The sequence below is a fragment of the Herpailurus yagouaroundi genome, unplaced genomic scaffold, assembly GCF_014898765.1.
Source record: "Herpailurus yagouaroundi ecotype Mexico unplaced genomic scaffold, PumYag 165, whole genome shotgun sequence".
Classification (NCBI taxonomy): domain Eukaryota; kingdom Metazoa; phylum Chordata; class Mammalia; order Carnivora; family Felidae; genus Herpailurus; species Herpailurus yagouaroundi.
The window spans coordinates 30,297,815-30,320,193 of NW_024412406.1; the positions used below are offsets into that span (position 1 = coordinate 30,297,815).

The following is a 22,379-nucleotide window of genomic DNA, read 5'->3' on the forward strand; positions in this document are numbered from 1 at the left end:
TGTTTACAGGAGAATGAATACTGGTAGTTACAAAAAAGAAGCTCCAAAATGGTGAAAGCCACCAAAGCACATGCGTTTATCTTAAGATTGTATTATCTTTACAATGCATCTGTGTTTTAAATTCATTGACATTGGGGTGCCTGGGTAGTTCAGTTGGTTAGGTGGACAATTCTGGATTTCGGCTCAGGACACGATCTCATGGTTTGTGAGTTTGAGCCCTGCTTGGAATTCTCTCCCTCCTCCAAATAAGTAAACATTCAACAAATTTTGAATTCGCCAACAGTCACATGCACTCACACTCCTAGCCCATCTACTCCACCCATCCTCCTGCTACACTGAGTGAATGGTTTTTCCTTCTTTCTAAGACCATACATACCCTGGATCGTATCCCTTTGTACCTAGCCAATGACAGCATGCTTGCAATTGCCCCCTCTCTCTTCTGAATCTTCAATTTGTCCTTTTCTATTATACCTTTCAAACAATAAAACGGGCACCCTACAGTTTGTGTAATATTAAGAAATAAGTTTCCTTTGACCAACATCTCTCTCCTTCTCTAGCTACTTCTCTATTTCTTTTCTCCCCTTTAGGAACAAGACTCCTAGAAGTGTCATTTTTCAGTGTATCTATGTGCTTCCCACCCTTTTTTCCTTAAATCGACTGCAGTCCATTTGTAACACTGACATTGCTCTTTTCAAGGTAACCAGTGGCGATGACAAAGGTGTCAAATCCAAAGGTCATCCCTCAGTGTTCATCTTGCTTAATCTATCAGTGGTTTTTGACACCGATGATCCGTCCCTTCTTTTGACATACTTTCCTAATCAGGCTCTGGGTCACATCTAATGTCAGTCAACTAGGGCTTTCCTAAGCCCCCCCCACCCCCATATAGACTAGGGGGGCTTAAACAACAGAAATTTAACTTCTCACAGTTCTGGAGGCTGGAAGTCCAAGGTCATGGAAAACCCTAAGAGTTAAGTGGACACAGCATGTACAATGACAGCTTTGATTCTTTCTGCCGTTGTCCACCTTTAAAAAAACCTTTTAAAGGGGCCAAAACACATTTTTTGCATTTTAATATAATTGGCATACAATATCCTATTAGTTTCAGGTGTTCAACACAGTGATTTGATATTTTTATACATTACATTTTTTTTTCAACGTTTATTTATTTTTGGGACAAAGAGAGACAGAGCATGAACGGGCGAGGGGCAGAGAGAGAGGGAGACACAGAATCGGAAACAGGCTCCAGGCTCGGAGCCATCCGCCCAGAGCCCGACGCGGGGCTCGAACTCACGGACCGCGAGATCATGACCTGGCGGAAGTCGGACGCTTAACCGACTGCACCACCCAGGCGCCCCTATACATTACCAAATGGTGTCCGTGGTAAGTCTGGTTGCCATCTGTCGTCATACAAACTTATTACAGTATTACTGATTATATTCCATATGCTGTACATTACATCCCTATGACTTACTTCATAACTGGAAGTTTGTACTTCTTAATCCCTTTCACTTATTTGCCCAACCTCCACCCCTTCTGGCGACCAATATGTGTTTCTTGTATCCATGAGTCTGTTTCTATTTTGTTTGCTTGTTTTGGTTTTTCAGTTGCACATGGAAGTGAAATCATATGGTATTTGTCTTTCTCTGACTTATTTCATGGAGCATAATCACCTCTGGGTCCATCAGTGTTGTTGCAGATGACAAGATTTTCCTTGTTTTTGTCTGTGTAACATTCCATTGTGTATGTATATACCACACCTTCTTTATCCATTCACGTATCTATCAGTGGATACTTTGGTTGCTTCCATATTTTGGCTATTGTGGATAATGCTGCAAGGAACATAGGCATGCAGAGATCTCTTCAAATTGGTCTTTTGTTTTCTTTGGATGAATCTCCAGAAGTGGAACTGCTGGATTTTTGCTAGTCCCATGTCTATCACTCTTTTAATTTTTGGTAACAAAAATAGGCTCTCTGGTTCATAATGGCAAACTGGTTGGCTTTTATTTACATTTTACTAGGTCTGCCTATTTGAGTGTTTAAATTGAGTATTTGTTAAAATATAAATTGAGCCTGGTTCACAATGACACATATTGGCTTTTGGTAGAGGTTAGTATTTACATTTTATTAGATCCACTATTTCGAATGTGTGTCAACATGACTGAATCCATCTTTGACACTTGCCATTCAGCAAAAACCAAGGACTGAAGTCTTGAAAGTTTGTTTGGAGGTTCCCAACAGAGCATAGGTCTACCTGGGAAAGTTGCCCTCTCCCACAGAGCACTAGTTGTATGAAAGATACACGTAAATAGTCAAGGAAGGAGGAGGCATGTCACATTAGCCAAACTAGAACTCTTACCCCGAGTGTTAGCTACTACCTTTAGGGTCAGAGAACCCTCATTATTCAATGAGGTTTTAGAAAAATACATTGAGGTGAGGGAATGGTTTGCTTCTTATAACAGAAATATAGCTTTTATTTATTTTTTTTAATGTTTATTTCATTTTTGAGACAGAGAGAGACAGAGCATGAACGGGGGAGAGTCAGAAGGAGAGGGAGACACAGAATCTGAAGCAGGCTCCAGGCTCCGAGCCGTCAGCACAGAGCCTGACGCGGGGCTCGAACTCACGGACTGTGAGATCATGACCTGAACCGAAGTCGGACGCTTAACCGACTGAGCCACCCAGGCGCCCTGAAATATAGCTTTTATATTCATATATCAGAGAGAATGACAAGTCCTTGAAGATGGTGTTGGTTTATATATTCCTACAGATAGATAGGTAGCTAACTCTCCCAACAGTGTCTGGCAGATAGTATTATATAAGTGTTAGTTCTACTTATGATCTTTGATAAAATACTTCTTGTTATTGTCTCCTCATTAATTCAGGTCACTCGATGCCACCGTCACATTAGCACATTTTTAGCATAAAAAATAAAATTTGGTTTTAAAATTGCATCTTTTTTTTTGAGTTTTCAAAGGCATTGCTTTATGACAGACGTTTGGTCACAAAGGCCTTAATTCTGGCATGATACAATGAAATCCTAATTTGCTCATTATTTTGGGAAAGCTCAAAGACTACAGGATATTCAAAGAAAACCTTTAAATCTTTGATTGGCTGTTTAGTAAGTCTGGTTATAAAGAAGAAAAGAGTGACAGAATTGCAGATCACAGTTTCTTCCCTTAGAGTACAAAAAATCTATTCGGAATAAATATTTTAAAGACAGGCTACTACTGGGGTTAAGCCAGGAAGTCATTTCCATGCTGAGTTTCTCCTTTTTCTTTTTCTCTGTCTTTTGTGTGACTGGGACTTTGTTCTTTCCAAACTTCTTAACTTGATTATGCCTGCAAGCAATCCCAATCATGTGCTACCATGTTCTAATCAAAATATTTTACTTTTATTCCTTGCTATCCCTCCAGAGCACTGTCTGAAATCTAGACCCTCATATTTTGCACGAGAAAACAGATTTTTCTCCATTAGAAGGAAATCATTATATATTTAACATTTTAATATTTATGATATCACAATATGATATGATATATCGTTCTGTATTTAATATTTTATTAAATATTAAAATTTAAACATGTTTTCAATTTAAGCGAATCTTAAGGAATCCACATAGACGGTTATAAAATGACAGAATTAGTGTGATTTGACCTACTTGGGGTTAGCTTGAAGATTAATCTATTTACTAATATTTGTCTTCATAAAGATTTGATGGCGATGGTGTTTAGAAGTCACATGAGTGTTGTATAATTTATGAGAGTAATATTTTAAAATCATATGTCACTTTTTTTCCTATGGGTGAAGTTAGTCTTCAGTATCCTAAGGATTCTAGCAATTTCCTGATAAAGCAGGCACTCTTATGGGAAATAGAAACGCTAGGTGACTTGGGCAAGCATTGTAACAAGGGACCTCGTCACTCTGACTCCACATTCTATTATGTATTCTCCAAATTCTATCGCTGTCTTGTATAACACTTTTTCAAGTACCTACAGTAATTTTTCAGGTTTCTCTGTATTATATTTTTTTATTTTTATATCCCCCAGGACTTAGGAATAAACCTTGAACATGGTGGATAACTTTTCATGATAATTATTTAAAAATTTAAATTATTTAAAGCTCATGATAATTATTCATTACTTACCACTTAAACGTTTCATTATTTAAAAACTAAGTTTTATTAATAAAACATATAAAATAATGGATAGGTGACGATCATCATTAATTATAAATCCTTGTTGTATCTTGACTACTTGATGGCAGATTCATGTTTAAAATGACTTTCGGACTGGGAACCCCCAAACCCTTGGCTATATCACCTTCCTGGGTAGGATTTGATTTTAAAAACGTCGCGTCTGCTTTGAAAAAAGGAACACATATGTGTACCAGAAAGACATGGTAAGGTAGAATAGGCTTCTAGTCACCACCTTTTCATTTAATTTCTTTATTTTTAACGCTGACAATCATTCTTTGTGGCAGCTTATGTATAGTGTGCAATAGTTTGTTTTAGACAAGATTTCTATTGGGGGGACTTAAAAGTAAATCTTTTCTATGATGAAACATAAAATGAGCAGAAATAAGACATGGCATGATTAGTGGTAATGTGAAAATGCTAGATTCAAACGCAAAATTACCAGAACAGTTTGGGCAATCAATACTTGGGGGAACAGGACGCCTGACTGTTTTCTCCCTACCTGTGAGAAGGATTCACTTCTGCTCTCAGGGCCTGGGTCCCAGACACCGGCTTTGGGGAGGTAAATCCCACAGCCAGTCACTGGGGCTGAGAAAGCACTGTTTGGAGCATCTACAGTTCCTTCCCTGGGAGGTGTTGGGATGGACGGGATTCACAGTCGCTTCTGGATTCCTTTGTGCTCCTGGGGCTGACAGGATGCTGGCAAGAAACCAAGAGGTTGGGGCGCCTGGGTGGCTCAGTCAGTTGAGCGTCCGACTTCGGCTCAGGTCATGACCTCACGGTCTGTGAGTTCGAGCCCCGCATCGGGCTCTGTGCTGACGGCTCAGAGCCTGGAGCCTGCTTCCGATTCTGTGTCTCCCTCTCTCTCTCCCCCTCCCCTGCTCATGCTCTGTCTCTCTCTGTCTCAAAAATAAATAAACGTTAAAAAAAAAAAAAAAGAAACCAAGAGGCTATTTACCTATGTAGCTTTCTCTTTCCCGCGGTGTTAAATCTGGAAGCATCGTCTATAACGTTCTTTTCTGAAAACGGCCGAAGAGTGACAGAAATGACAGTGGTAGAGAGGGAGGAACTCAAGAAAAGGGTTTGTCTGCGTGTTGTCCTTTCTTACAGGGCCACTGAGGGAGCCTGGGGGTACGCAGGGCTCTGGGCTGGCTGCTACGGATCACCCCAGCAGAGAGGGAACGTCCTCCAGCACCTTCCTTGCAAAGCGAGGAGATAAGACATGGGCAACCGCAGTGCTTGAAACACAGGCAGAGAGCACGTGATCCAATGCTTCGCTAGCCTGGGAGCCAAGTGCACACCCCGCTCGCGTGCACGCGTGTGCTTGAAGGGCGAGGGCCAAGCCGCCCAGAGTCGCGAGGAGAAAAGCGAGCGCTTCCTGGATGGTTGCCAGGAACCCTTCCAAATGCTTTGCACACGTAACCCATTTACTCTTTTTACGAGTCCTCCGAGGTCCCGTTGTGGTCCCAGGCGCTATGAAGCACCAAAGACTGGGTGACACAGGCCAGCTCGGTGGGAGAGCCAGTGTTGAGCCCGGAGTGGGGTGCTCTCCGTCCTCCCTGTGCCGTGGGGTGACTTCCCCCAGGACTGCAAAGAGGAGGGGAGCCTTTCTGCCATGGAGGATCTAGCTGGAGAGAAGGCAAGGAAGAGGTGAAGTTTCAAGCCAGGAAGCTTAGGAGGTGTTGCATTTCTTCTTGCTGAAGTTCGACAAGCCCGATGTCGAGAAGAGCAGGCTTACACAGGCCCACGGAGCTGGATGGGGGGCCCCCCCGAGCCTCCTTGACTTCCTGCTCGGAGGTGGGGTGCTGAGGCGCTCTCCCTGGCCAGCCTTCACCTTGGGTTTGGGGTCGGGGAGGAGGGCGTGGGGCTCAGTGGACATCTGAGCTGCAGGAGACAAGACGCAGGCGAGCCTGCCTTCCCTCCACAGGTCTGAGGCTTGATTTTCTCTTCGTCTGTCAGAAATAAGTCTGTACACCCGGCTGATTTTGCAGAAGACACCGCGGGTCCGGCGGGCTGTGTGGATGACCCGCTTAGCCGGGGAGCCAGGGCTCGAATTTGGCTCCCTTGAGTCCTCATTCACAGTTGTTTCTACCGCCGCTTGTTCATCTTGCCCTTCATGGCTTTTCTGCTCCTTAATTGCCCTGTGGTCACTTTTGATTAGTCTTTTCCTTCTTGAGAGTTCGTGTGTTGTAATAATAACGTAAGACCTTATTCTAGATGATTTCTAACGTTAACACAAATTGCTTAACATACAGACTGTTACTGGTACATTGTCAGGCGTTAAGTGACCTCAAATCATGTAAAATATCCCTCTGTGCCTGTTTTCTGTTGCCGCGTGGCTAGAACTACCACAAACTACCTGGCTGGAAACAACGCCCGTTCCTGAACCCACTGCTCTGTGGGACGGGGGAGGCCTGGCAGGTGGCAGTGGCTGAGTTCGTCCCTGGAGGCCCCGGAGAAGCACCTGTTCCCGGGCCATCCGGGTTGTCACAGAATTCAGAGCCAGGTAGTTGTAGGAAGGAGGCTCCTGCTTCCTCGCTGACTCTTAGTCGGGACTCATTCTCAGCTGCTGGAGCCCCTCTCTGGTGGGAGGCGGCCCCTCTCCATGGTCACAGCCAGCCCTGGCCCACCAAATCCTTCCATGCTTTCCGGCTCTCCGACTTCCCCTTCTGCGGGGCGAAGTAGAGAAAACTCTACTTGTGAAGGGCCCATGTGATTCTGTCAGTCCCGCCCAGACACTCTCACTTTCACTAACTGCAAGTAAACGGATTCGTTAACTTGAACTCCATCTGAAAAAATTCCTTTTGCATTTGTGATACAGTCACAGGCATGATGTTTCGTTATGTGCAAAGTCTCATCCCTGGGGAGTAGATCCAGCGGGAGGCCGTCTTAGCATCCTGCCTGTCATAGCCTCCCAAGTCTGTAATTCTTCACTTCTAGTATATATACAAATATATTTATGGTCTTGTAATATTGTTTTAATGCATTACATCTTTCTCAATAAGATTTTATATGAGCACTTAGTAGGAAATTGATACACTACTTCTGAATGCTCGTTAGTTTTAGAATACCAATGTTTGCTATTATTCCATTTATATTACGCAGAATACATGCTTGTATGTTACTATAAAGCAATCAAATACTATTCTAAAACCTACAGATTAGTAGCAACTTTTTGATGTGTGGAAATCTGTAATATATGCTCACAAATGGGAACAGAAAACTTGAGAGTAATATTTATAAAATCCAGTTGAATACATGAATACTTGATGTATATTCCTACTAAAGTTTTTAAAGGAGAAATTAGCAAGATAGAAAAGTACGATTTTTGTTCATTTTACGGTATGTTAGTAATATGAAAACTATGACTCATGAATCAATCAGTTGCCAAACTTTAAAGGGTAGACTGCATTGCTGTTTAGCAATGTTATTTTCATTTCTTTAGAAGTTTACAGAAATAACAATATGTTGTCCTGAGAAGGCACACAAAAGTAATTTATTTAGTTGTTAGGAGAAACTATTTTTGTTTCCTTAAATGACTGAGCTGTAACAAAGTCCCAGCTGCAAATATGCAAATGCCATGGTTACCCCCGTGAATTGGGCTTTTGTAATATCCTGAATTCCAAGAAAAAATAACAAGCAAGACGTTAAGGGTAAATGTTTGCAACATGTTGCCTAAAACCGCTCTGGGAATAAACTGTAGGGCTGTATATGGCAAATTAGGAAAATTTCACATATTGAGAGTTTTTAACCACTCTCAGGATTAAAGGCACTTTTGAAACCTTGAAAGTACAGAAAATCCTTTCAGGATATCTTTCAAAAATATGGCTAAAGCCATGTGTCTTCAGCTGTTACTTTCGTTCAGTGACAAATTTCATCCAAATTTTTCTTTGTAACATCTTCGTTGTGTTAAAAAAATACATTTTCAGTTTTTCCTTAAAAATACAAATAGGTTTCCATAGCAGAATTTTTGAAGTCTGATCTTTATTACAGATCATATGCTCCAGATGGTGCCTCCAAGCCTAAAAGTATTTCCCCAAATAGACAAGAAGTGTTAGAACTTTCACCTGTGTAAAAGAATATTGGGACCCAGAAGATTTAGCCATTTTTAAATTAAGAGCCACCAACGTTTTTCTGAGCGCTCATTAAGGACCAGACTACCCAAGTTCAGTCCTCATGATAATTGTTTAGGGTAAGGCATCATTATTTGCTACGCTGTGCAAGCTGAGATGGTCCTTTTGGATCTGGGATTCAAACTTATGTCTGCATGCGTCCGGAACCCCAAATTTTAATCACTGTACTTACTGCCACTGTCTGACTCATCAGTTCCCAGGTGGAACAGCCTCTTCTTTATTTCAAATTTACCCTCCTCCAGAGCCCCGCTCTTCCCCATGAGAGGTGCAGGCAATGACCTTTCACGGGGTGCCCTTCCACCAAGATGTGCATTCTGAGGCATTCCAAGCGGAGAACTCAACTTATCAGTGCGTTTTCCTCTGAAAGGGGAATTAAAATGTAAACAGTCGGCTGATAGTTGGAGACTACTGCACCTTTCTCTTTAAAAGCAGATAAGGTTTTCCAAAGGAACACAAAAGCAAGTTTAGAGTACCGGGTTCTTAGGATACAGTTCCATCCTGATTCCATGGGATCCATCAGTCCATCAGGCAGGTTTTCATTCAATTTCTCATTTACTGTTTGGTTTACTGAAGTCCATGGAAATGGAACTTTGTCCCTAATGCCAACACCTGCTGACTTTCAGATTGTACGGCCTCACCTTTCTGACTGCTTTGTTTGCGCTTCGTATTTCTGGCCTATTCTCTGCTTTGGTAATTGCCGGTGTCTTTGCCCGTTAGCCTCAGTCCTGCTGCTGCCATATGGAGAGCCTGGTGACTGGCAGCTTTTGTAGAGAGAGGTAGCACCTGGGGGCTCCCAGGACCATTTTCATTTCACAATGACTCAGTGGGGAGCTGGAACTTGACAGCCAAGAAAGAGGCAGTGAATTTCAAAATGGTGGAGGGTTTTTCAAAAGACCTTTCATTAACCATTTGGAAATCTCTGTATTTGAAAAGACCTGGGGTACAGGAGGACTCCTCACTGTGTGTATGTGTCTCTGTGTGTGTGTGGGGGGGGTGTGTGTACCACTAGAATCAGAAGGAAAGAGGACACCTTGCAAACCCTCTTGGCTTTATTTTCCCTTTCCATTGTTAATAGTAGAACTAGATCTAACAGGCATTACTTGAACTCTTGAGCCATTTATGTTCTTAAGTAAGCATGCTTGTTTCATTATAAACTAAACGCATATTTAGTGCAGACACCTTGTTAAAATGAAGAGAATTCAGATATAAACTATCAAACCCAAAACAAATCCCAACACTCCGAGAACATTGTCTTGCTAACACTTGGCATATTTCCATTTAGTGCTGACTGATCCAGAAGTCATTATCTTTTAAGTTTCCCAGCCACTACATGGCACAGACACACGCTGGAATGAAAATCCAGCATTCTGTTTGTATTGCTGTTTCCAATGGCGTCAGGAGAAACAAGAAAATTGTGGCACTTGGTAGAAAAGCATCATACTTGAAGAATGCAATTCTAATTTTGAAGTTAATTACAATAGATTAGATGGAACATTTATATGCTCTGTTTGTGCTATCTTTTGGGTATCTCCAACTCATCTTTTGCAAATTAAAATGTCCAAATGTCATATGGTTTCAAGAAATGGGTCAATAAAATTATATCGCTTTTAAATTTCGTATGCATTTACTCAGTTTAAAGGGGTTAGGGAAGATTGGGGTAGCCTTTGCGCAAACTGGCACATTGGTGAATTATGCTTTTGGTTTCTTTTCTCAAACTTCCCTGGGGTTTTCTGTGAATAGTGTAACCTCCTGACACTTCTCAGACCCTCTTTGGTTCCTTTCATTTGTGCATGTGTGTGTATACACACCCATGTATATACATACACATACACAGATATAAATACAGATCTGGATACAAATGTATGCATGGGTGTATTTTTTTCTAGGAAGAATTTAGTTTAGTTTCTAGCCCAACAGAGACGCAACCAATGGATTTATACTTTGGTGCCTTTAGGCACCTCAATTACAGTCTCTCCCAGACTTAAGCCGTGACCAACCCTGGACTCAACATCTCCGTATCCCCCTGGCCATATTTTCCTTCTTGGTAAGTGCTGATGCCATTGTTCTGGTAATCCAGATTTGAAATTTGGGAGTAGCCTTTGATATTCATTTATGCCTCCATATTCAGTAGCTTATTAACCATGATTTTATCTCTAATCCTTCAGTCCATTCTTCTCTCCTCAGCTTTAATTTAGGTTTTTGGCAAGTCTTCCTTGGATCATGGCAGTAATTCCCTTTATTAGGCAGCATCTGACAGGAAACAATGGTATACACAAATTGGGCATTCTGAAGAGACTTTAGTTCAGGGACTGTTACAAAGGTTTGGGGATGGTGTAGAAAAAGACACAGAAAAACTGCAGCATCCTGCGCTTAGCCTTGTCCCGTGACTTTATCTCGCCTGAAGGGTAACAGGAGAGAACAAATATCAGACATAGATCCGGACATACAGAGAGCTGTGGAGAGAGGCATTTAACAGAATTGTGGCCTTAAGATGGAGGCTGGCAGTCCTCTGCAGATCTGTAGGTAGGAAGCTGGGGAGTAGATACTGTCATTTTGTTCTCCTTCCTCCCTTCGGGATCTTGCTGCTGCTCCGCGCTGGCTGAAGCTAACTGGAAGTCCAAGGGCAAAGGAGCCGTTGTCTTCTAGTTTCAGTTCCTGTAGGTCAGCACAGGGCCAGGTGGAAAATGGCTAGAAATGGATCCCAAGGGCAAACAGAAACTACTCCAGCCTCCTTTCACTGTCTTGCTCTACCTCCCTCCACTCTAAACGAACAAGATACAAGAAGTCTTCCTATTGTCACATTCCATCCTAAATGTGAGACAGAAAACTATTAAACTCCTAGAGGAGAACACAGGCAGGAACTTCTTTGACATTGGCAGTAGCGACTTCTTTCTAGATACATCTCCTGAGGCAAGGGAAGCGAAAAAGTAAACTATGGGGACTTCATTAAAATAAAAAGCTTCTGCACAGTGAAGGAAATAAAAACAAAACCAAACGGCAACCTACAGAATGCGGGGAGATATTTGCAAATGACATATCTGATAAAGGGTTCGTATCCAAACTACATAAAGAATGTATAAAAGTCAACGCTCAAAAAATGTGTAATCTAATTTAAAAATGGGCAGAAGGCATGAATAGACATTTTTCTGAAGCAGACATACTGATGACCAGCGGACACATGAAAAGATGCTCCCCGTCACTCATCAACAGGGAAGAACAAATCAAAACCACAAGGAGACACCACTTCCCACCTTTCGGAACGGCTAAAATCAACAACCCAAGAAACAACCGCTGCTGGCGAAAATGTGGAGAAAGGGCAACCCTCTTGCATTGTTGATGGGAATTCAAACCAGTGCAGCCACTCTGGAAAACAGTATGCATGTTCCTCAGAAAGTGAAAAATAGAACTACCCTGCAACCCAGCAAATGCACTACTAGGTATTTACCTAAAGAGTACAAAAATGCTAATTCAAACCTATGGCCTACCCCAGAATTTAAAGAGTGTCAATTGTACAGCATTCTACAGATAAAAAGCATGTAAAAAAAAAAAACAACCCTGTTTATAGCAGCATTATCTATGATAGCCAAATTATGGAACTTGCCCAAGTATCCACCAGCTCTGGATAAAGAAGTAATGGCGGATTAAATGGATACAATTCCAATACAATGGAATATTACTTAGCCATTCAAAAGAATGAAATCTTGCCATTTGCAATGACATGGATAGAGCTAGGAGGATAATGCTAAGTGAAATAAGTCAGAGAAAGACAACACCAACTGATTTCACTTATATGGGGATTTTAAGAAACAAAACAAATGAACAAAGGGAATATTTTGATTACTGATTTGATTTTTGTGCTGATTACCAGTGTGTTCACATTTTCTATTTCTTCCTTTTTCAGTTTTGGTAGTTTATAAGTTTCTGGGAATTTATCCAGTTCTTCTAGGTTGTCCAATTTGTTGCCATTTAGTTTTTCATAATGTTCTCTCGTAATTTTTGTATTTCTGTGGTGTTGGTTGTTTTTTCCTCCTCTCTCATTTGTAATTTGTTTACTTGGGTCCTTTCTCTTGTCTTTTTGATAAGTCTGGCAAGGGGTTTATCAATTTATTCATTTTTTTAAATTTAAAAAAAATTTTTTTTTTTCCAACGTTTTTTATTTATTTTTGGGACAGAGAGAGACAGAGCATGAACGGGGGAGGGGCAGAATCGGAAACAGGCTCCAGGCTCTGAGCCATCAGCCCAGAGCCTGACACGGGGCTCAAACTCACGGACCGCGAGATCGTGACCTGGCTGAAGTCGGACACTTAACCGACTGTGCCACCCAGGCGCCCCCCCTTTTTTTTTTTTTTTTTTCCCCAACGTTTTTTATTTATTTTTGGGACAGAGAGAGACAGAGCATGAACGGGGTATTTTTTTAAATTTTTTTAAAAGAACCAGTTCCTGGTTTTATTGCTCTGTTCTATTTACTTATTTATTTTTGGTTTCTATATCATTTATTTCTGCTCTAATCTTTATGATTTACCTCCTTCTGCTGGCTTTAAGCTTTATTTGTTGTTCTTTTTCTAGCTCTTTTTTGTGTAAGGTTAGGTTTTTTCTTGCTTCTTAAAGTAGGCCTCTCTTGGTATAAACTTCAATCTTAGAATCACTTTTGCTGCATCTCAAAGGTTTTGAACTGTTGTGTTTTCATTTTCATTTGCTTCCATGTATTTTTTCTTTCTTTTTTTATTTCCTGGTTGACCTATTCATTGTTTAGTAGCATAACCTCCTTATATTTGTGGTCTTTCCAAATTTTTTCTTGTGGTTGACTTCTAGTTTCATAGCATTGTGGTCAGAAAAGGTACATGGTGTGATTTCCATCTTTTTCTATTTGCTGTAGCATGTTTTGTGACCTAATATGTGATCAATTATGCAGAATGTTCAATGTGCACTTTAAATAAGTGTGTATTCTGCTGTTTTAGGCTGGAATGCTCTGAATATGTCTGTTAAGTCCACCTGGTCCAGTGTGTCATTCATAGCCATTGGTTCCTCCTTGATTTTTCTGCTTAGGTGATCTGCTCCTTAGCGTAAGTAGGGTGTTAAGGTCCCATACAATCATTGTGTTATTATCAATTAGTTCCTTTATGTGCATTATTAACAGTTTTACATATTTGGGTACTCCCATGTTAGGTTCACAAATATTTGCAATTGTTATATCTTACTGTTGGATTGAGCCCTTTATGATTATACTGTTCCCTTCTTTGTCTCTTTTTAGTCTTTGTTTTAAAGTCTAGTTTTTCCACTCTAAGTATTGGTACTCTGACTTTCTTTTGACATCCATTTGTGTGATAAATGTTTCTCTACCCCTTCACTTTCAATCTGCAGGCATCTTTAGGTCTAAAATGAGTCTCTTGTAGGCAGCATATAGAAGGGTCTTGTTTGTTTTTTTTTATCCATTCTGACACCCTATATCTTTTGATTGGAGTGTTAATCCACTTACACTCAGAGTAATTATTGATAGATATGTATTTATTGCCATTTTATTACTTGTTTTGTCCTTGTTTTGGAGATTGTCTCTGATCCTTTCTTGTCTTTGTCAGTTTTGGTCTCTCTTATGACCTCAAGGAGACCCCTTTAATATTTCTTGCAGAGCTGGTTTAGTGGTCATGAACTCCTTTAATTTTTCTTTGTCTGGGAAACTCTTTGTCTCTCATCCTATTCTGAATGACAGCTTTGCCAGATAGGGTATTCTTGGCTGCAGATTTTTTCCATTCAGCACTTTGAATATATCATGCCACTCCCTCTGGCTTGTCAAGTTTCTTTTGCGAAATCTCCAGCTCCCCTTATGGGTTTTCCCTTGTAAGTTAAAGACTTCTTTTGTCTTGCTGCTTTTAGGACTTTTTCTTTATCACTGTATTTTGCAAAAGTAATTACGATAGGTCTTGGTGTTGGCCTGCTTTTGTTGATTTTGGTGAGAGTAGTTGTGTGTCTCCTAGATCTGGATGTCTGTGTCCTTCCCCAGATTAGGAAAGTTTTCTGCTATTATTTCTTGAAATAAATTTTCTGCCCCCTTTTCTCTCTCTTCTTCTTGGAGTTCTATGATATGAATTATATTATGTTTGATGGAGTCACTGAGTTCCCGAAGTCTATTCTTGTGTTGCATAATTGTTCTTTTTCTCTTTTGTTCAGCTTCATTATTTCTATATTTTGTCTTTAAGGTCTTAATTCATTCTTCTGCTTCTTCCAGCCTTCTGTTGCTTGCATCAAGACTGTTTCCAATCTCATTTATTGCATTCTTCACTTCTTATTGATTCAGTCGTGATTCTTTAACTTTGTGGTAAGGGTCTCATTGATGTCTTCTTTTCTCGAGCTCAGTGAGTATCCTTATGATTGTTGCTTTAAATTTCCCATCAGGCACATTACTTACAACTATTTCACATAGATCTCAGGCTTGGGTCGTATCTTGTTCTTTCATTTGGTATAAATTCCTCCCTCTTGACATGTTGTCTAAGTCTCTGCCTTCTTCTTTGTGTTAGAAAAGCCCGTTATGTCTCCTGCTCCTGCAAGTAAGTAATTGTCTAATGAAGACGAGATCATATGACCTCGAGATCATAGTGACCAGAGCCTGATACTTCAGGGAGTGTCTCCAGTGTGTGGTGCATGTGCTCTGCTGTTCTGTGCTACTCTGTCCTTCAGGCCAGTCATCTGCAGAGGCTCTCTTTTTCTGCTGTGGGCATTGTTTAGTCCCTAGGCTGAACGTGGCAGGTTTTAAGTAGGTGTGCTCTGGTGTGCTTGTGAAATGAGACCTGACACCACTTCCATGAGAACTGGGCCCTCTAGAGCTCTCTGGTCAGGAGATGTGATGTGGGTAGAGGGCCTGCTGCACTGGGACTCAGGCAAACTTGACCGAGATAGACAGTGACGCCAGGGCACCGGGGATGAGGTTCAGTGCGAGCACGTTAGGTAGCCGGTGTGAGCTCCGTGCTTCTTCTCACAGGTGGATCTGTTTTTACGCTGAAGAGCAGAGGAGGTAAATGGCACCAGTCAGCTTTTTATGGGAAAGGTGTCTCCACGAATGCTGCCTCTCAGGAACATGCTCCAAGAAGAGTGAATAATCTCTCCACTGTGTGCCCCAAGCATTTTTCAGATTGCTATTTCCATGCTCTCTGCCCCTGGGTTGTTTGCCTGTATTCTCTCCAGAAACGGTACAGCACCCTTCATGTTCTATCTCAGCCAAGCTTGCTGACGTTTACAACCCCTGGCTTTAAGCTCTGCTAGTAGAAGAATTAATGAAATTTGGCCTTTCTCATTTTTCAATGGCTTTGTAGAAATATTCTTCTTGTGTGTTTCACTGTGTGTTCCTTTCTCTCTCATCCTTCTCCATGACCATGACTCCCCTCCCTCTGCAGCACACATAACTCTTTTCTCTCCTAAGCCGTGTCTACACTTTCTGCCTTCTTCAGTATGCGCTCCTTTCCCTTTGGTTGTGGAGTTTGGTCTGTCAGTCTTTAGGTCAGTTTCCAGGGTACTTAGGATGATTTGATAGCTATCTGGTTGTGTTTGTGGGACAAGATGAGGCTTACCACCATATTTCAACTTTTTATTTATGTATACTTTTTATGCTATTATCAAAAGCAATTTTACACTAATTTATTGAGAATGTATCCCATGTGGGTCCAGAGTTGTGTGCCATGCTGATGATGGGTTGGAAACTTAAATCCAAGGTGGGATCCAAGTGCCATTAATCCCAAACTGCACAAGAGTCATGGTCTTAATTGGTGACCAGCAATTGAGGAGAGCAGAGCAGGGTGGTTAAGGGGGGATATCTCTTCTTATAGGAACTAAAAGGCATAATTTGTGTTTAGGATGGCTGTCTCAAGGAGATAAACCTTTGCCCAAAACCAGGGGCTCTTTTTGTTTTTTTTCTTTCATTAAATTTAAAGTATTAGACCCATTCCTCAAGGCCAGAACTCAGTGTTGAAAAAATTGAGCAGTTATTGAAGAAAGTCAATAACATGTGACCTTGTTTTTTAGTCTAACCAGGCACAGAGTAACAGATTCATGAAAAATGGGGCTTTGAGAACATTGCACACACAGGACAGGAAGGCAGAGAATTCGTATGGTTTTAAGGGAGGCAGCTCCTGGGCAGTTGTCCAGGTATGATGGTTGTTACCTGGTGATGTCAGAAGCGTCTCCATACATTTAAGATTTTGGGAGCTTCCCTCAACCCCCCGAGGAACAAGTTGAAATAAAGAATGTTTAAAGTAGTGAACAGCTAGCTCTCCAGAAGTTCTCCTGGAAACAGCACACAAACACTCTTGTTCTTCGTTTCCCTTTAAAGATTGCTGGTTTCTCTCATTTTTGCCTATGCTATTCTTGCTCTTGGATTCATCCTTATACCTTAATTAGTCTGTTTGTGATTTGTCTCACCTTTGTTTCCTGTCTCCTACCACTTCTCTTCACCACTATCACTATGTTGGTCCGTTACCTCAATTCACCTTAGCTTCCTGCTCCCCACCTCTAGATTCCGCCTACTTTTCTCCTCTCCTTCTTCTCATATTTTGATCAGCCGCAACATTTAACCTGTAGGAAGTGAGATGGTAGGCTGCCACAACACCAAAATAGGTTTTGTGACTACTGTATATCATTCTTATTAGTTATTACTCCCTTGTACATGAAAATTGAGGCTGGGAAACTGGAGACCGTAGCTGGGATCCTTCTTGAGGCCTCAGACTCAGACAGCGAGTCTTAGCTGAGCATGGTTTCTTTCCACAGGGGATATTTGTTGCAACTGGCAAAGCATCTAGAGGATAGAGCCCAGGGGTGCTACTAACCATCCTGTAATCCACAGGACATCACATCTCCCAACACAGAGTTATCCAGCTTCAATTATCAACACAGCTAACGTTGAAGACCCCGGTCTTGGGAACACTATATTCCATTGGATTTCCTGAGGTGTCTTTCCAAAGAGAAGCCTTTATTTCCAGGTCTTTCTTTACCACCCTGTCCCTACTGTCATCCTCACACTCTATAAATAACCAACCCGACGTCCCTCTCATTTTCTATTTCCATATATATTATTATCTTATTTCAATCCCAAGTCAATTGTGGGGTATCCCGCTCAGTGTTATTATGATGATTTATTTAAAAAAATTTTACAGATGGACAAATTCAAACTCCAAAATACTCAGCACTCAAAAGATTTATTGAAGATTAGAACACATAATATTTTTATTAAATAGTGCTTCTTGCAGTGCCCTAGAGTCTCTCTTTTAAAGCTGTCATTCATCCTTAGAGAGTCATAAAAGCTTTAGAAATGACTTTATAAGAAGTCATAGCTAACACAATGGAATCTTGAGAGTTTTCAGGTTAATCTTCGTAGAATTGGCAGAGGGCTGGGGGTCTGGGTTAAGTGAGTTGAGAGAGGATCTCATCAATTTGAGTATTTCTACAATCAAGACTCACTGAAAATAAGGTTCAAAGCAGGAAATGAAAGAAATCTTTCCTTTTGCCTCACTAAATTAAATTTATTTTCTCTTTTTCTTCACCTTATTAATTCTTTGTGGCATAATGATTAAAAAGGAAGCCCAGAGGTCAATGAAAGTGGTCACAGCATCCATCTGCTTTCTTATTGTGCTGAGCAGTATTGGTGGGTAGGGGAGACATTTCTCCTGATAGAATAGTGGCTTCCCAATAATTTCAACAAGCCACCATTGATTACTTGTTGTAAGGGTAGAGAACTGGTTGAGAGTCATGGTGATAATGAGCAGCCCAGCAGCCAAAAATAAGTGGACTTCATATCACCTTTGTTATGACCATTAGGGATCGCAGCTTCCTGAGGTTGACAAAGAAAATGAGATATTAATTACGACTATTAGTGCAAATTAACTCTCAAAGATGGCCTGCAGTGTTCCGTGGCTGGAATGCCTTGGACTGTCATCTGAGAGCATAGGAAAGTTCTTCCAGCTGCTTTCACTTCTCGGGTCTACCACTATACCGAATGGCCTGTGGGATGTTGGAGCTTGACATTTAATAAAATATTTGTCTCTAAAGTGCCTAAATATATGGGTCAAACTGTATTTCACAATATATCTAAGCATGTTAGCTTATCAGAAGGAAAATATCCCAAGCACATAAGCTTTAGAAAATTGTATGAGGCGGAGAGGCAAGTTCTTTCTGGGATACAAGGCACTTTTTAGTTAATAAAGGTTTTGGGGGGGACCTGGGTGGCTCAGTCGGGTAAGTGTCTGACTTTGGCTCAGGTCATGGTCTCATGGTTCATGGATCTGAGCCCCGTGTCAGGCTCTTTGCTGACAGCTCAGAGCCTGGAGCCTGCTTCGGATTCTGTGTCTCCCTCTCTCTGCCCCTTCCCCACTCATGCTCTGTGCCTCTCTCTTTCAAAAATAAATAAACATTAAAAGAAAAGAGGTTTTTGGGAGGTTGTGGGAAATGTGAGAAAAGTAACCGTGCCTTTCGATGCAGTAGCCTCTGGAGGGAGCCATCTATGTGGCTTGATACGTGGCTCATCCAAAATGAGATGTACTTTAAGTATGAAACATGTTTGGGTGGCAAAACATCTGAAAACAAGAGTCTAAAAGAGACTAAAAGAGTCTAAAAGAGAGAGACAGAGACAGAATGCAAGTGGGTTAGGGGCAGAGAGAGAGGGACACACAGAATCCGAAGCAGGCTCCTGGCTCTGAGCTGTCCGCACAGAGCCTGATGCGGGGCTCTGACTCATGAGCTGTGAAATCATGACCTGAGCCAAAGTTGGAGGCTCAACCAACTGAGCCACCCAGACACCCCTCTTTTTACTTTTTTTAAAAATGTAGCTACTAGAAAATTAGAAATTCTATATGTCACTTGCCTTTGTTGCTCACATCGTGTTTCTATTGGGCATCCTGCTGTTTGGGTTTTTTTTTTTTTTTTAATTTTTAATGTTTATTTATTTTTTGAGAGAGACAGAGACAGAATTCAAGTGGGTTAGGGACAGAGAGAGAGGGAGACACAGAATCCGAAGCAGGCTCCAGGCTCTGAGCTTGTCAGCGCAGCGCCCGATGCGGGGCTCAAACTCACGACCTGTGAGATCATGACCTGAGCCGAGGTCAGAATCTTCACCAACTGAGCCACCCAGGCGCCCCAACCTGCTGTAGATGTTTAAGGCTAATTTCATGTCCCTGAAAACTCTGCCTTTGAAAGTTTGGTTTCAGTACCCTATAGTTAGAGAGTATTGTTTCTAGTGTGGCAGGTGCTCACCCCTGAAGATTTATCGTGTTTTGTCTTTGTCATTGAGCTAGCAAGAACCATGAGGGTGAAGCTTCGTCTGTTTCACAGCCCAGCTGGAATATGAGTGATCGCGTTGCTAGCTGTCAATGTCTGATAGGCACGTGTTCACTTCATTAAAAATATGCTGTGATGAGAAACAGACTCACATTGCATCAGTTTCACTGTTGTGAGAGTCAACACAAAGAGACATTCAAAATGAGACTTTTTTTTTAACGTTTATTTATTTTTGAGACAGAGAGAGACAGAATGCGAGTGGGGGAGGGGCAGAGAGAGAGGGAGACACGGAATCGGAAGCAGGCTCCAGGCTCTGAGCCATCAGCCCAGAGCCCGACCCGGGCTCGAACTCACGGACTGCGAGATTCGGACCTGAGTTGAAGTCCAATGCTTAACCGACTGAGCCACCCAGGCACCCCAAAATGAGACAACTTTTAAGGTCTCTTTAGGTGTAACATTCTAGGATGATCTGTACTGCAGGATCGTGTCAGCTTCTTGTCACACGTGTGAGTAATTTAACAAGAGGTGATTTTCCTTGTTTGCTGAAGTCAATCACACCACAATTCACAGTCATATAGCATTTGGCATCTTTTTTTTTTTTTTTTTAGAAGAGCATCTAACCTTAATTTTTCTTTTATTCAACATTAAGAAATTAGTTTTATTTATTATTAAACTCATAACTTAAGAGCCTTATCTCTGATGTTGGATTTTAAAAGGTACTTAGTAAATTTATATTATTCTGTACACCTGGCCTTGGGATTCTCTTTTTAATACTGGAATAAAATGGCCAAACCTGGGTGAGAGGCCAGGAAAATTGGAAAAGAGTATCTAATCTGACCTATTTTACATTTCAGCAAATCTATCCTATCGGCTGGGTAATTTCAAATTTCATAGCCTGCCTCCTCCAAAATAGATTTAATGTTGTTAACTATATGCACATAAGAGAGAAATGTCTTTGATGTAGTATATGTCATCATATCTTTCATAATCATATCCCGGAAGGAATGTTTGTATTTAATATGGTATAATACAAGAATATAGAAAAAACAGGGGTGGCTGGGTGGCTCAGTCTGTTAAGTGTCCACCTTTTTCTCAGGTAATGATCTCATGGCTCATGAGTTTGAGCCCCACATAGGGTTGTCAGCGTAGAGCCTGTTTCAGATTCTGTGTCTCCCTCTCTCTCTGCCCCTCCCCTGCTCCTGCTCTCTTTCTCTCTGTCTCAAAAATAAATAAACATTAAAAAAAAAAACCATACAAAAGTACTAGGTATCTGACCTTGGGGAATTTACAAACACTGAATTCTTCTATCTAAAGTTGGGGAGAGATTTGCTATAGTTAGCAATTATTTCTGGGTAGTGTCTTTTTGTTTGTTTGTTTTTAACTTTCTTTGTATGTGTCTGTGTTGTCTACTTTTTCTATAATTAGCACGGGTTATTTATGTAGCATTATAGTTCTAATATAGGTGACATGAAGATCACATGTTCCTAGTGCTGTGTGAGCTCAGAGGAATAGACATTAGCTCTGTATGTTGGAAGAGGACACAATAGCTATTGTCTGTCTATATGTATATATGCACTAAATGCATGCGCATTCCAATCATTTAGATTTAGAATGTTCAAAAAAGCTTAAAATTAATGTCTTACACTAACGTTAAGGCCTAAAACTTTTTAGAAATCTAAGTGCATAGACAATTTTTTTAATATTAATAATGGATTTTACAGATTGGATTATATACTCATTTTACTGTAATTTTGTAAGACGTTTCTTAAAGTCGTTCTGCTCTGCCTGCTATATTACTAAAAATGCACCCTTTCTTTAGTTTTGGTCTAGGTCTAAAAATGTCACATTTTTAGTTACTGCTTGCAATAATTATTTGTGGTGAGACAATATATGAGCACAATGGCAGTATTTTGTCAGTGTCCTGTTTCCTTGTTTACACTTGACTGGTGAATTCTTTTTTTAATTTTCTTCTCCCTTCTAAAATTTCTAGTCTATAACTGGCATAATCCTTTACGGTGAAAAACTAAAATGTTCTTTGGTACCATTATTTATATCACTAAGAGGTGGTATTCCATGACATTAGGTCAGAGAGAGGAGAGACATGAGTTATCATTATGGAAAAACGACAAGAGTATCATGGTCAACATAAGATATGATTGTATAATGGAAACACCCACAATCAACTGACAGGAGAATACCTCTTTTAGATAGTTTAGATAAGTGGAAAGACAAATCACATTCTTAGAGAGGTAAAATCAATATGGTAACATTTAAATGCTAATTAAAGTATCCAGGGGATTTTTCTTTTTTTAATTTGAAGAATGTTCATAAAGTATGCTGGGGTGGGTGATGGGTGGGGGGGGGGGGTGGCTCTACAAATAACCATTAAAATTACTATTTTAAAAAGAAGAGGGGTAGGAACTACCCTATATAGAAAACAAAACAGAACACAACATTTGAAATATTTCTATCGTAATGTGTCTAGAAATAGACCCAGCTCATGTCAAAGATATGTATATGATTATATTAACATTGCAAATCACAGAGGAAATATGACTATGTAGGTCAATAATAATGACAATACGTAAGTAATTTGGAAAAAAATAAAAAATTAATTACAGATAAGTCAGATATTTAAGCATCAAAATAAAACCACAATAGCTTAAGGAAAAATAAGCTTTTAATGCAATTTTAGATTCAGAGAAGCCTAAGCATGACACAAAATCCCAAAGCTATGAAAGAAATGACTAACAAATTTCATTACATAAAAATTTGAAACATTTTAAATCTTATGATATAAATAA

At 40.6% G+C, this 22,379-nt stretch overlaps 1 protein-coding gene and 1 long non-coding RNA gene across 2 annotated transcripts in view; one reads left to right on the forward strand and one right to left on the reverse strand.

Moving 5' to 3' along the window:
- The window catches only part of PXDNL (peroxidasin like), a 430,785-nt gene that overhangs the window by 185,674 nt on the left and 222,732 nt on the right, over positions 1 to 22,379 (forward strand). The gene's annotated exons all lie outside the window — the stretch shown is intronic.
- On the reverse strand, positions 1,379 to 14,733 carry LOC121038280 (uncharacterized). The gene is made up of 3 exons (XR_005794283.1): positions 14,722 to 14,733; positions 6,851 to 6,855; positions 1,379 to 1,491 (listed from the first exon to the last, which is right to left on the reverse strand). It is a non-coding gene; the product is annotated as an uncharacterized LOC121038280 (long non-coding RNA).